At 42.4% G+C, this 16236-nt stretch overlaps 1 pseudogene; it reads left to right on the top strand.

The window, feature by feature from the left end:
* Positions 1-7897: 7897 nt before the first annotated feature.
* LOC143274164 (zinc finger protein 54-like) lies at positions 7898-12373 on the top strand (annotated as a pseudogene).
* Positions 12374-16236: the final 3863 nt, after the last annotated feature.

The following is a 16236-nucleotide window of genomic DNA, read 5'->3' as shown; positions in this document are numbered from 1 at the left end:
ACCTAACGGGGAATAGCAAACATTGGATTTGTAAGCGGATCAAGCTCAAGGATCCATACAGAGAATGATCATGTGGTGAGTATCGTAAGGAAATCCTTTCAAATATTGAATTTACTCAAGAATCATAAGAGGAACACAACTGTGTTGGGCTAGAAAGTGGGAAAATGGAGGGTTTTTATTTTGTTGTTGTTTGTTTGTTTTGTTTTCCTGGCGTTGAGAACTACCTTGAGAGTAATAGATACCCAGTAAGTACTTATCACTGAATCTGGTTGGAGAACAATAAGGACATCGGAAATTTAGCTTCCTGGTAGGAGCAATCACACAGGAGGGTATATCCATGATTCACTGAAAGTAAGAACTGATCTCATCCAAAGACAGAATTCACTTCTTGGAAGAGTTACAGGAAATGCCTCATGCACATAGGATACAAGATACATGGGGATAGCACGGATCCTAAGAAGTGAGAGAACCCTGAGCAGAAATGAGAGTAGATGAACACACTCGCACTTCGGTTCCCTGTGTCTTAATCACTGGCTGCTCCAAGCTGGTCAAGTGTAAGGAGATAAAGACTCCATGGGCAGCTACAGGGCACTGAGAGGTTGTCAACTTAATTCCTAGACTCGGGCGACCTGCTCAAGCAGCTTATCTGTAGTTTTATGACCTCAAGCTGTCACATTACCCTCTCCAAGATGAGGTTCCCATTGGTAAAGTTGGAGTAAAAAGTGTTTCTACATCAAGAATGGTTATAAATATTGCATTAAATAATAGGAAAAAGTAGTGAGCCGATGGCTTGGCACACCGTAAAGATTGCCGACAATGCAACCCTACACCTGAGGCTCAGAGACCACCACAGCAGAGGGGAAAACACTGAAGAGCCGGAGGTCTAGGACCCTGCTGTGAGATGATGTCTCCCGTCTATGATAGTGAAGCTGCACCCGTGAAAATTCAACAAGATGCTCACCTAAGCAAGACCTGATGCTCAACACAAGAGCATGTTTATGGAAATGCAGAAAATGGCATGAGTTCTTCATGCACAGAATGACAGTGTTCCTCAGAATTTCCTTAAGTAGAAGGCATATTTTATAACAAAGTTTCCACAAGTGCGTGAATCTGGTTATGGCTTCATCCTTAGACAGACATCAGGACAGTTGAGGGTCTATCAGCGATACCCGGGGCCATTTGTAGTGTCATTCCCCAGGAATCCAGAGGCAAACTGAAGCATGGTTTCCAGAAAAGACCAGGAAGGAGCTATGCTCCCAAAACACACAGAGAAATGCCTTCCCTGACCTTTCACATACCAATGGCTTGTCCATGCAGGAAGAAACCTGGTTGCTGAAATTTCCTGCTTTAATGGATGAAAAGATAGGAGTCGTGGAAAAGGAAGTGAGTTACTCCAGGAGGCATCCTGGGGTCTCCTCACCATGTCCTGATTATTGCTACTCCATCCATCTTTATCGATTTTTATTTTCTTGTAATGGAGAAAGGTTCTTCCATATAACAAGTTAAATACAATTATTTAAAGCCTTCTTTTACAGAAAGGTTTTGAGTTCCTCTGTCAGCCTCTGTCTCAACTATAAGGACATTTACCACCAACAAGAAACACCACCCTCCTGGAGATCGCAGCGGCTAGTGCTGAGTGGGACTCCTGACCACATGGACTGGACACTGCTCTGCTACTCAATCTGCCTTTATAAGTCAGAGAACATGTGAATAACTGGCCCTTCAAAGGGCATGCTCTACCACCTTCTGCATCATGGCTCCTCCCAAGATTATACCAGAGAGCTCTCTAGCTCAAAGACACTCTCCCATGTAGGAAGTTACAGAGCTGGCAATAACCTTGAGTGTGCGGAGTTGAGGAATGGTAACTATCACAATGTTGCAGCCCGGAGAAGAGAAGTAGACGAAAGAAGTGGAGAGACACAGAGCACCATGAGTCCCTTTCCCTAGCAAAGGGCTCCCTTGCAAACAAATGTAAGCTAAGAGACAAAATACAGCTGGAAGTAGGGATCCCAAGAACGGAGATGTGGTTCTTGTGTATCTGCTGTTGGAGAGGTTTGTTTATCCTGTTCTAGGATTGGAGTTGTAATTCAGGGAGAGAGTGCTCATTATGTTCACATTTAACCTAGGTTCAATCCTAGAATCATAAATAAAACAGTGTGAGTGTTTGAGTGTGCGTGTGTGCGTGTGTGCGTGCATGCGTGCGTGCCTGCTTATTCTTCTTCTCCAATAACAAGATGAATATGTGGGGCAGTGATCTGTGACTCAAATATGTAACCTGACTTTGACTCTGGAGCCAGGTTTAATGGAAACAGACCTGGCCTCAAACCTCAGCAACGTCGCCTACGAGCTGTGTGATTCTCTCAGGTTATTTAAGGTGAGTTTTCCTGTCTATGCATGACTATTGTGAGGATTAGACAAGAGACTACGAGACACTCATCAGCATTGGGCCTGACGCATTTTTTCCTCGTGTTACACCTGGAGAAGCATTTCTCGACATTTATTAATACTTCTCGTAAGTGGCATTTTAAACATTCTAGTTATTGCTCCATGCCAGTTAGAACCAGAGATGTGCTGTGTTTCTGTTATTGGTTAATTGTAGGTATCTCTCCTTGATGCAGAATGAGCTAAATTGTTTTGCTTCTGATGACCAGTTTTTACCTGATTGGAGATGGCATTGTCGTCTTGAGTATGCCTGTTCTCTATCCTACTGGGAAGGCAAAACCACTTGTGTTAAGTGGAATCTCCCCATGGAATAATAAAAACTTTTGAGACAACATCTATGAAGCTGGGAGATCTGGGTTATGCCATTAGAGAATATCACTCTTCTCAGGAGGGACTGACTGAGTATAACCACCGCTCAGATGGACTCAGAAAATAACAAGCCAACGGCTAGAGAGAAGAGAGTGAGTCGGAAGCAGTCTGCACAGTTCTCCACAAGAATGAGCCCAAGTAGGCTTTCAGCTAATAAGTTATTTCTTCATGCATTTCTCTCCTTTCCTTCAAGCCCCACTCAAGCAGCTAATAGGCTCTTTATGTCTTACCTTAGCATTGTGACCACAAGCACGGTGTTCATAGTCTAACTTCTTTCCAGGAGCCTAAATTTAGTGATGTTCAATTTATATTTTAAGAGAAAAGGTGATTTTTAGGAACTGGGGGTATGATTCAGTGGCAGAGCACTTCCCTAACATGCACAAGGCCCTGGGTTCAACCGCCAGTGTGGCAAAGAAAAGAGAATGGAAGAAGGAAGTGAGGAAGAAGGGATAGAGGCAGGTGAATGGGGGAGGGAGAGAAGGGAAAACAGAGGGGAGAGGGAGAAGGGAGAGGAGAAGGGAGATAGGAAAGGGTTCCTCCTAAACTAACCAACACTGAAAGCCGCAGGAGAGACTGTGGGTTCTGGCACCATGAAGAAGTGAGGAAGCACCTCTGCATGGAATCTGAGGATGTGGAGACCCCACAGTGGAATGGTCACACGAGGCAGAGAGACAGTGGGTGCAGGGTTCCATTGCAGCCAACATTCTGGAAGCAAAGCATGCCCAGGAAGCAGCAGTTACGGAAACAGAACAGCCACCCAGGCTGATAGAGCAGCAGGAGGAGGCAAAACTCCCCAGTGGCTGAATCTCAATGTTTCTTCAATTGCCGTGATTGTGATTTATTCATATAATAGTAGGTCACTCTGTGTAGCCTTCAAAGACACAAAGGAATACTACCACTAGACAGTTAATAAATACAAGTTTGACTTTAAATGAACTGAAGGAAAAAAAGAACAAAAAGCCCATAGATGTGACATCAATGAAACAGCATAGGCATCTGGACCACAGGGCCCTTTTTCCATGCACATATTCAAACTATGTACGTGAGGAACCTAAGGTAAAGTTATAAATGCTCACTGTTCAGCCCAAACCTTCAGCCATTCCTTCCCAAGCAAACCTGGACTTTCAGGGATTTCTGCTGCACTCTGCTGAACTTGAACAAATGCTCCTTAAAGGTATTATCCAATGGCTCCTTGAGTTGTGTGGGCCATGAACATGTTCACGGCCATAGCTTCAGTGTGCCAAGGTGCCGCCTTCTACTGAAAACTGGAAACTCTCTGACTCTAATGGCAGATCTAGGCACACTGCGGGTAGTTGAGTAGGGGAACGGCTTTTGAATGAGTGTTCTTCACTGGAAGCTGTCTGTTGTCTCAGCTTGCTGTCTTTGCCACTGTCTTGACTAGAACTAGACCATGCGGGTCGCACAGAAGAGGAAACACACAGGCTGTGCCGAGGGAAGGCCGGTGTGAACTCAAGAAGGAGGAGGCTGGAGTCAGAAGGAAAGCACAAGTGGGGAAAGCCTGAAAGCTTCGGGAGTGGAGCTGCCACAGGAGAGAATTCTCTCTGCCTCCGCTGGCTGCCTCACTCACTTCAGATAAACAGAGACAAAACAGAGAGGCCCCTCTTTACTTAGCACAAGCCTTTTCACGAGCTCAGGTTTCATATCTTAGTTTCATGAGGAACGGCAAATCTTTTGGGATTTTCCAACCCAGGTCAGTTGTAGAAGATCCACTCTGAGAGTCAGGAACTTCCTTCTTAACAGCGGTCAGTGAGGTGGTTAACGAGCTCTTCAGAGGAGAGTGAGTCATGTAGTCTCCATTTATAATTGCAAACTCACAATGGGCAATAATGTCTAAGTTTTTATTCTAGATAAATCCTAGATACTATCCTAGACATATATAATTCAAGGAAATTCAAGGGGGACTTCGTGCCTCTAGTCACGTTCGCCTTTGCTTCTGGAAAGAGTGATCCTATCTCCCATCCATCCAAGTACAGTTTGTGCTCCAGATTCTAGCATGCTAACTCCCATGAGACCTCCTCTCATGACCTCCTTCTTGTCTTCAAGCCCCATTGGAGCAGCTAGCAACCTCTGCTCAGCGCTTTAGCAGCACACTGACTTAACTGTCTTCACGGAGCTCCGTGGGGTCACTCCTCTTAGCTTCTACCTGGTAATGCCAGGTCTCACTGGGTCTGCATAACTAGGACAAATGACAGAAGCTGCAGTTATATGTTTTCCACATCTCTTTTCTGAGGAAACTAGAATCATGCATGAAGAATGTGAAATGCCACCTGAACTGAAGATTTTTTTTCTTGATCTCACTATAGGTCTTTTATTTTCTTTTTCTCATTATAAGATTTTAAATATTTTTTCTGATTACTTAAACAGGGCATGCCAGCCACAAAATATTTGTACTACAAAACGCAGAAAAAGAATCAAATGCAATTCCTTTCGAAGTGCGAGACCACCACTCATCGTCTCCTGTGACTTCCACTATGCACGTGTACACAGGTCGCTCTTTCGTAGGCATAAAGTCACACCGTGTGTGTGGTTCTTAGAAAAGGCACCTTCCATTTCCACAGAGTAGGTCCTTCCATTGTTTGTTCTAGGTCTGTATACATCCCCTTTCTCCTCTGTCCCTTCGTTGAATAACCCATTGTCTTCTGCTCTCTGGTGCCTCTCAACCAACTATCTAATTACAATCAGAATTTCCCCCCTTAATTATCCTGTGTTTACACATACAGTCATGCAATTGTGTGCACACACATATGTGAATAATGTGAAAGGAGGTCCCTCCTGCTTTGTTCTGCAGAACAGAATCTGTTTACATAGATTTCTCTGATTCTCTATACATTTTGTACTTTATATATTTATACTCCATACATTGTTAGGGCAATGACTGATGCAAAGGCAGAAATCAAGTGCAAATCGCAGCCCGGGCAGCTTCCATGCTCCTGTCCCCACGTCCATGGGGTAGGCAGAGCATTCTGTGGGGTTTGGTAACATATGCCTGTAACTCTATGACTTGGGAGATGGAAGTGGGAGATTCAGAAGTTCAAGGCCAGAACAAGCTGCAAGAGATCCTGTCTCAAAACAAGCAAACCAGCACAAACATGGTACTATATCACCACACCGACAGGTGAGAATCCAGAAGCCCTTTTGAACACCAGCCACTGTTCTGAAGCAACTATAAAGAAACTAACTCAAGATACTGAGGCAGGAGGTCAGCCTTTCCTGCATCTACTCCCCTTTCTTACTCTACCCTGGAGGCTAGAGGCTGGCTCCTGACCACAAGGCATCAGGGCAGACACAGCCAGATGTCCTGCTGAATCAAGGCTTGGACTTTAACATCATATGACAGTTTCACATTTGAGGCAAGAATCTTCTGAGGTTAAGCAATACATCCCTTTAAATGATAAATGTTATTTTCTTTAAGTGACAGGTTGATGGGATTGTTACTTTGCATTGTGACTTTCAGAGGTTTAAGATGGTGCAATACAATGGAAACCACAGCCTGTCCAATGCTGTCCAGTGTGTGGGGAACACTGAACTGACTGTGTGTGACACAGAAAGATCTCTAAAGTAATCAAGTAAGCACCCCAAAGTGCAGCCTTCTGCCAGGGCTGTTTGAGTGTGAAAAAGGCACTGAAAAGCGGAGATGATCAAGACCATCGAGAGCTATTGATCATGCAAATATTCTTTCATGAACTCTCGCCAGATTCCCGAGGCTGCCAAGCAGCAGAGAACAGGAAACTCCAGGGAAGTAATTTAGGGAGGGCGAGCCAGTGCTACTTGCTGCTCACCTCAGAACATCTCCGTTTTCCAAAATTGGGAAATGGAACATATGAAAGGAGCCATTGACTGGGTTTTCATGAGTCAAGCAAACATTCCTGTAAGACTGGTACTGAAAAGGAAACTTGAATTCCCTGCTCTGACCATCCAGGGGGAATCCCAGTGTTTTGATATTTCATATTACGGTGGCTTGACTTGACTCTGTTTTCCTATGGGAAGAATCTCCACGGTGAACAAAGTGTGTGATTCCAGCTGCAAGCCCTTTTATTACCATGGGCACCTCAGCTGCAGATTTGGCTGTTTTCGGTTATGGTCCTTCATACTCTCACTGTTACCCAAGATCACCAGGGCCCAGCTGGCTTTGGCTCCTCACGGTGGCACAGATGACTTTTCATCCTTCAGCAACTCTAGTCCAGCAGATCTTCCCTTGACTCTAGGAGACTCAAGCCTAGCAAAAGTCATGGAGATGTGACCTGGACACAGAGAAGACAGGGTCTGACTGTGAAGGTCCATCTTGAGGGGCAAGCACTGGGATGGACACTTCCGTACACACTTCATTTCATCTTAATGATGCTAAGCTGTTGCGGTTGTCTTCATTTTCGCAAAAGAGGAATTTGAAGCTCAGAGAGTGTTCATAACCCAGCGAGCCAACTAGATTGTTTGATATATTATATTCAGACTGGAAAATGTGCAAATCACGTTACTCATCTCAATGGATTTTCCAAAGTGAATAATCCATGTAACTATAACCAAGTCATTTTATTTAGTTAGTGATTCTATTCAGAGGCTTTTAAAGGTTTCTGTGCTTTCCCTAACCATTGGTTGTTAATAGGACTTTTTTTTTTTATTAAGAAGTGTCTCTTAGGAAAGAGCCCAATTCCTATTTTTCATCAGAAAGAAATCTTACCCATCTCATCTGACCCTGCCTTAGCATCAGCCATTGAATAAATAGAGATTTTTCTGCACCTCTTCCCAGAGCAGCTGCATTTTTTCTTCAAACCCAGAAGAAACTCAGGTCACATTTTGTCAGATGAGGTGCAGGGAATTGGGACTCAAAGGATTCTGGGAAAGCCCATGATTCAATGCTGCCACCTCTAGTGATAGAAAGTCAGTAAGGGCAGCCATGCATTGGGCGGCGCCTGGCAGAGCCGCTTCAGGGAACCATGCTGAAGACAGCGATTTCCACCGTTCTTTGTTGAACTCCTGTTGCCGCTTTGTCCCGAACTGCATGAGGAGGACACGGCGGGGTGTCGCGGGGACCTGAAATCTCCCGGGAGCCACAGTTGCCGTGCGCCGTGCGGGGCGGCCTGGGAAAGTCACCAGTCAGCCCCGCAGTGGCGGGAACCGCAGCCCAGCGGCCCTGGAACCTCCCAGGTATTTTCTTCTTTTGTCTTTGTTACATGGAAAGTTCCAGGTGCTTTCTGAAGATTCCCTTTTCCATATACAAGTCTCACATTGCTCAGTGAGTCCTGCTCACCTGTGAATCAGAACAAAGAACCCTGCATGGTGAAGAGAGAGGAGACAGTAGCAAAGGATCCAGGATTTGTTGTTACAGAAGTCCTTCAGTGTGGCTACTGACTTGACAGAGGGGGGGTTTAGTGCATATTAGAAACTCAAAGAAGAGCAACAGGAAGAATGAATGCTTCTGTGGTTAATGCTCCCCAGGGTCTGTTATCATTCAGGGATGTAGCTGTTGACATCTCCCAGGAAGAATGGGAATGTCTAAACTGCTCAGAGGGCTTTGTACATGGATGTGATGTTGCAGAATTACAATGTTGCAGAATTACAACAACCTACTCTTTGTGGAGAACCATCACATATGTGGTAAATATGAGAAGGTCTTTCATCCATGATCATGAAAACATCAAAGAGAAGTCTTGTAAATGTAATGAGCTTGGCAAAGTGATTCATGAATCCAGCCAATGTAGACCTTATGACACAAGTGATACTGCAGAAAATAACAAGTATAGAGTTGGTAACCACAGAGATGCCTCTGTTGAAGCCTTAAACCTCAACAGACACAAAAGTGGGAATGCTGGAGAAGAACTTTGCAAATATACAGACTGTGTAAACTGTTTAAATTTGTGTTCCATCATTAGCCGAAATCAAAGAAATCACACAGGAAAGGAAGAACACAAAAATATGGAGTATGATACATCTTTTGACTCTAACACAGAAATCACACTGAAACAAACTGATAGTGGGAAGAAACCACACCAATGCAGAAAACGTGGAAAATGCCTCAAGACTCACTCAAATCTCATTAGACATCAGACAGCCCATCCTAGAGAAAAACCCTGTGGATGTACAAAATGTAGTAAATACTTTGTGTATTATTCACAATTCAAAGTACATTACATTATCCATTTTAGAGAAAAACCCTACAAATGTACAAAAGGTGGTAATTGCTTTTATCATACATCACACTTTGCAAGACATTACAGGATCCACATAGGAGAGAAACCTTACAAATGTAGTGAATGTGACAAGTCCTTTACCAGAAAAGGCTATCTTAGAACTCATCAGAGAAACCACACAGAAGAGGATCCTTATAAGTGTAGTGTATGTTGCAAATCCTTTACATGTGACTCCTCTCTTAGAATACATCAGAGAATCCACAGAGGGGAGACTTACAAATGTAGTGAATGTAACAAATCTTTCACCACAGAAAGCCATCTTAGAACTCATCAGAGAATCCACACAGGAGAGAAACCTTACAAATGTATTGAATGTGACAAATCCTTTTCTAAGAAAGAAAATCTTAGCCGGGCGGTGGTGGCGCACGCCTTTAATCCCAGCACTCGGGAGGCAGAGCCAGGCGGATCTCTGTGAGTTCGAGGCCAGCCTGGGATACCAAGTGAGTCCCAGGAAAGGCGCAAAGCTACACAGAGAAACCCTGTCTCGAAAAACAAAAAAAAAAAAAAAAAAAAAAAAATATACATATAAAAGAAAGAAAATCTTAGAACTCATCAGAGACTTCATACAGGAGAGAAGCCTTACAAATGTAGTGAATGTGACAAATCCTTTACCCAGAAAGGCAGTCTTAAAATGCATCAGAGAATTCATACAGGTGAGAAACCTTATAAATGCAGTGAATGTGACAAATTCTTTACACAGGGCTCAGATCTTAGAAAACATCTGAAAACTCATACAGCTGAGAAACATTACATAATGTATTGAATGATAGAAATCCGTTACATTGAAAGAGAAGCTTGGAACTCATTAGAGAATATATACATTTAAGAAACTTTAGAAATGTAGTGAACATGAGAAATCCTTTACTAATTGCTCATCTCAGAATATGTTGTGGGATATTTGATCTCACTCTGAAATCAATATATTAAAATCAACTATGTACGGGGCTGGGGCCTGGAATTCGTTGACATGAAATTGCCACCAAGAGTATGGAGGAGTGTGGAAAACAGACACACGGGAAGGAGTAGGGAATGACTTGGAGTTTCTTGGTGTTTTTGGTTTGGAATGGTTGGCGAGACACTCTCTTGCTGGGTCTCTGGCCAAAAAGGAAGGTCAGCTGGTTGCTTCCTGCCCTCTCTTAACTAGCCAATTTTCACCCTAACATCTTATTCCTGAGTCTTTATTGGGAAATACAGCAATGGAGACTTAGTTAAAAACTGCATGTGGTGGCTGTGGCAGAAATCCCACCAGGCCATTGCCTGAGCAACAGGTTGTCGAATGCAGGGTCATAGGGTTACAGTCAGATGCCACCACTTAGCCAACAGAAGAACAAGATGAACACATCAGAGTATACATAAAAAGAGAAACCTTACAAATGTAGCAAATGTGAGAAATCCTTTACTGTTTGCACATTTCTGAGAATACATTAGAGAATTCATTCAGGAGAGAAACCTTACAGGTGTAGTTGTTTTAGTTTGGATTTATTACATAGAAGAGACACCATGACCATGGCAACTCTTAAAGGAAAACTTTTAATTGGGGCTGGCTTATAGTTTCAAAGCTTTTGTCTATTAGACTCACATCGGTAAGCACAGTGACATGGAGGCAGAGATATGGTGCTAGAGAAGGAGCTGAGAGTTCTACATCTTTATCCTCTGGCAGCAGGAAGTGAGCAATGTATTAGGTGTGGCTTGGGCATATGTGAGACCTCAGTGCCTGCCTCAGTGGTGAAACAATTCTTCCAACAAGGCCACACCTAATAGTTCCACTCCCTATGGGCAAAGCATTGAATCACACGAGTACATGAGTGCCATACCTATTTAAACCACCATAGTAGTCAATATAAGAAACATTTTATCTACAAAATCACTCTAAGAACATATCAAAGTATTCATGCAGGAGAGAAAAGTTACAAATGCAACATATGAGGAAAAGTCTTTACTTGCCTCCTAAGTCTAAGAAAACATCTGAAAATTCATACTGGTGAGACAAGTTTTCATGGAAAATAATTTGGCATGTGATTTAACCAAACTCTGTTCTTACCTACACTTGAGAATCCACACTAGAGAATCATTATGAACGTGAGAAACTTGCGAAAGCCTTTAAGTTATGTTCAAATGGTTCAGAACATCAAGTGTTTATGCAGATGGAAATTGTGAAAATAGAGGACACTTTACATTAAAATTTTTTACATGTTCAAGCTCAAATACTTAATAATGAATACAAAATGGAGAAAACTGAAGTTTATGCTGTTGTGTAACAGTTTCCTGGAGACTATAATGATCCATTTTGAATGGAAGCTGCTTAAGGCAGGAAATACACCACTCAAGAGCTTCAAGCTTCAGCTTCAAGAAACCCCTGAAAATGATAGCATTCAGTGTTCATAACTCAAACGAAGAAACTCAGAAGTCATGCACCGTAGAAGAGGATTTTAGTCATAAAGATAGGATGCTCTTTAACTTATAGATGTACTTACAGGTCTGCCTTGTGCATTATTCATGAGCTTTAACACATGCTGTTTTTTTTTTTAGTTTCATGATAACAACTGTTTGAGTTCCTTATGCTCCAATAAGCAACTGCTTACCCAAAATCTTATAGGCAATTCCAATAAAGCTCATTGATTCAAAAAAAAAAGGATCTTTTTTTTTTTTTTTTTGAAGAAGAAGAAGAAGAAAGTCAGTAAGAAGTCAAGATGCTTCTGGTGACATATTGTGATTGAACCCCAGACCTCACACGTCTTAGCAAGCATCCCACAATTGGGCTGTATCTCACTCACCTGATTGACAGGTAATAGAATGGTATGATACTGTATAACACTGTGAGGAGAACAGGGCATGTGACCAGACTGCTGAGCTGACAAAAAAAAAAAAAAAAAAAAAAAAAAAAGTCCCATATTTGGGGACAATTTGATGCATGGAGAATACAATCTTTATACTATGTGCTAGTTATATAAAACTCGTCATTAAATTGATCCTATGCTATTGTACAATTAAGAGTTGATTTGTTGTCTGCAGATTATTTTTTTCAGTGTCTTGACTTTAATGTGACTATTACTGACCATCAAAAAGGAAATGAAACCATTCCCCAAAACAGTAGGTATTGCTGAAACCACAGTAAATTTACAGCAAAATAAGCTGCCCACACCTTTCCTAATAATCTGAAAAAGCCTAAGTCATGTTCTGAGGTTATTGGACTTCTTATTTTCTCTTCCTCTTTTGCAGAAGGCTCAGAATGATATCATTCACATTCTCGCAGATTTCTCAATTGGTGTATTTTAGGTGGGAGTGAGAACAGCTGCTTAAGTGGCTTCTTACAAACCAACCCAGAAGCAGCATCTGGCAGCTGGAGGGTTGGGTAAGAGAAGGCAAAGAGCCACTTGATGGTGTGAAGCCTGCAATATGTCTTGTGCTCAGTCCTCAGTGCCCAAAGTGGCTTCCGTAGCAGAAGTCACCAGGCTGATATGGTCAGGTGACCTGCCATCATGACTGTAGATGATCATCTCTGAGAGTGAAGCCTCACCCGAGGCACTCATGAGTTAGCAAACAGCCCCTGGAAGAAGGAAGTGAAAGGAGTGCTGCAGGGGCTCTGTGCTGACTCCAGAGCTGTGTCTTCTACCAGAGGAGGCTAGACTGTGAGGAGGTAAGCCAGCAAAGGCAGACAACCAGAAGTGCCCTGAGAAGTCAAGGCACTCCTTAGATATACATCCCAAAGAAATGCTATTTGCCTTTTAAGGAAATATCTGCACCCCCATGTTCATGGTAACATTATTCACAATTACCAAGGGATGCAAGCACTCTAAATGTCCACGGATGGGTAAAGAGAGTTATATATACATAATATATGAAATTTCATTTGTTATTAAAAAAAGGAAATCCTTCATTTGTGACATGAGTGGTCCCAGAGATGTTATGCTAAGCTAAATATGCCAGATACAGAAAGACAAATTCTGCAAGATCTTGCCCATATATGGACTCTAGGAGTGTCGAGTTCACAGAAGCAGAGGGCAGAATGGTAGTACCAGGACTGAGAGAAGGATGGAAGATGAGCACTTGCTGGTTAAGGAGTAAGGAGTGTCAGTTTGCAAGACAAATGGGTTCTGGAGATCTGATTAGAGCATTTAAAGTTTGCTAAGAGGTCTTACATGTTCTCATCATTAAAAAGAAAGGGAGGAAGACAAATAGACTAATGAGCTTGTATATGTTATTTCTCAATATACATGTATAACGAAATATCAAGGACTGGACATGTAGGAGTAGAATGTATGCCTAGTACTCTTGTGATTCTGGGCTCAGCCCCCTGCATCGATCAATCAGGCAACCAATCAATCAAACCAAATCAAGTTGGATGTCTTAAGAATAAATCCTTATTTGTTTATTATACTTTTTGGTTTACAGAAAAAATTAATTATCAGTTCTTGAAGAAAAAGTTGAAGTAGGTATTGGTGATGCCTATTTACAACAAGCCAGTTAGGACATGAGCCTTTACAGCAGAACTTGGTACTGAGTTACATGACTATAAACTGGAGAGTAAGAGATAAGGGTACCAGGAGGACACATGTGTATATTGAAGCCTTTAGAATTTACAGAGCCAATCCTGTCCAGCAACCTCATGCTCATTGCTTAGATGTGGCCCTCAGAGGGCTGAGGTACCACTGCGTCACCTCCCATCTTCTTCCAACTCTATCCTATCCATTCACACTCACTGCAGCGCTACCCACCAGGCCAGGAGGCTGAGTTTTTGTGTGGATTTGTTAAATTTGTTAGGGCAGGCTGGGGGCTGGGCTCTGGCCAGGATATGACATGATGAAATGTATTCATACCTTGAAGGGGAGCTTTTAAGTTCCAGCACCTTGCAGTGTGTAGGCAAGCCTCTCCAGTAGGATTTTCGACTTAAGATTTCCGAGGGCCGAGGTTACACATGCAAGGCCCTCAGTTCAGTTATTACCACTTCAATAAAAGCATAACAAAACAAAACTCCAAGTATTTCTAGATAGATCTAGGGACCTCCCAAACCATATGACCCCAAGAGAGCAAGGGAGCAAAGACATTTGGGGAGATCGCTGTATAAGCATCCTCACTGTGTGATTTAAGGAGAACACCTTTAAACCAAAGGCAACACCTCTCTCATCTGACCCTCCCACCATCCACACAGACACACTGCTGCTCTCTCAGCCTTATTGGTGCTCAGAGGCCTACTGAGCTTGTGCATTCTTCTCCAAAAGTGTCATTCTCTCTCCTGGGTAACATACATCAGAAAATGTATGAAACTGAAAAAAATAGTTTTTATAGCCTAGTGGTTTTATTATGCCACTCATTAGAATGAAAGGGCCAATTTGGAAGTCCTTCTTGTCCAGTGTGACTGTAGATTACTTGTATCTATAGGTGTCCTCATTGTGAGCTTCACTGCCTGGTAACTTGGGGTTTTCCTGTGCCTGATACCTAACAGCACCAGAGTGCAGGGCACTAGCACATGAGAAGGGCAACACATTTTTGAAGTCTTCTCCTGCTTGGTGTGTATATATGTGCATGTGTGTATATGTAAACTCTCTCTCTCTCTCTCTCTCTCTCTCTCTCTCTCTCTCTCTCTCTCTCTCTCTCACACACACACACACACACACACACACACACACACACAAATAAGGCTTTCATATTTTCTGCTATATGCTAAATTTATAGTACTGGTGAACATAGGCAATTATAAATAGGAGGCCATGCTTCTCATATAAACCTGGAAGCCAAGGAAGGCTTCTGAGATGATGCATTTGAAATGAGATTTGAATGTTGAAGCAGAGTTGGCAGAGATGGTCATGATGACTTATATGAACTGCGGAAACAACAGTTTGACAGCTTTGGGCAACGAAAAGGGTGACTAAATATTAGGGGAGAATTGTAGGGGAGGCTAAGAGAGGTAGCTGGCCACATTGAAAGGTTTGGCTGAAGAGGCAAGTGTATGCAAGGGTTCAGGCTGGGTGGAAGTTTCTAGTCCTCACTGAGAAATATAAATCATGTTCCACAAACTAACTGGACCTTTAGAGGCATTCTGAGCAAGAAAATGACATAATTGCTTCTTAAGTAGGGAGTTTTCAGACCTGTCATCTGCTCCTGAACAATGCCTAGGCTGCTGGCTGGCTTCACCCTCCTGTGTATGTTTGTTTGCACTTCTGACTAATTTGAATTTTTTAAGTAAACTATTAATATAAGAAAGCCATAGATTTGTCTTATGTACAGATAAAAATGAAGCAATATTGGGCCTTTTGTAGTGTTCTAAGTAAAATGATGTGATTATAGATATTATAAAGCTGATATTATACAGCTTCCATAGGGCTAGAATGTCGAGTGGTAGAGTGCTTGACAAGTATGCATGATGCCCTGTGATATGATGGTGTATGCCTGTAACCTCAGCATGGGAGGCTGACAGAGGAAGAACAAGAATTCAACATCATCAGCCGAGGGTGCATAAGATCCCATATCAGTCAGTCAGTAAACAAATAAACAAGCCTCCCACAAAACAAGATTTTAAGATTCTGTACTGTTTTTTTCCAGTGTGATTTGAGTTAACTACTAGTTTCAAACTAGAAAACAGCACACATTTAATGTATATAATTTTTTGAGACAGAGTCTTGTTATGAAGATCAGGCGGGCTTACAACTTATTATGTAGACCAGGATGGCCTGGAACTTAAAGCCATTTTCCTCTTTCTGCCTCCTCAGTACTGGGATTGAAGATGGGTAAATATTAGCCACTGACCAAATGTTTATTATCTGACTGGTTATTTTGTCTGGAAGGTATTAATTCCCAGTTAAAAGCCTGGGTAGGAATGGAGAAGGCGTTGTGGTCTACTTTGGGTCAGTGCTGTAAACATGTGAGATCAACCTTCAGGGAGGATTAAAGATAGAAAAGATCCATTTCTTGATCTCAAAGACATATGATCGTAACAGAGGAAATGAAAGGAAAGATAGCTGAAAAAGTAGTAAAGCCACAACCAAGAAGCTGTGAAATAATGACAAAAGCAAACCGAGAGCCAGACCTGTGCGCCTCCAGCATCAACAAAGTCCCGTCTTCAAAGGTGTGACCTGGAGACCACATTGTTTTAATCCTTTCTTGGGAAACACATTGAAATTGTGTTTCAACACTGTTGAAACCTGCTCAACAGTACTACAGAGGATGAACAGAAATAACCCTGGTACTCAGGACGCTAAGACAGAAGGACAATGAATTTAAG

This window comes from Peromyscus maniculatus, chromosome 7 (assembly GCF_049852395.1).
Source record: "Peromyscus maniculatus bairdii isolate BWxNUB_F1_BW_parent chromosome 7, HU_Pman_BW_mat_3.1, whole genome shotgun sequence".
NCBI lineage: Eukaryota > Metazoa > Chordata > Mammalia > Rodentia > Cricetidae > Peromyscus > Peromyscus maniculatus.
Note: the sequence above shows the minus strand (reverse complement) of the source record. Positions and strands in the feature narration are given on the sequence as shown.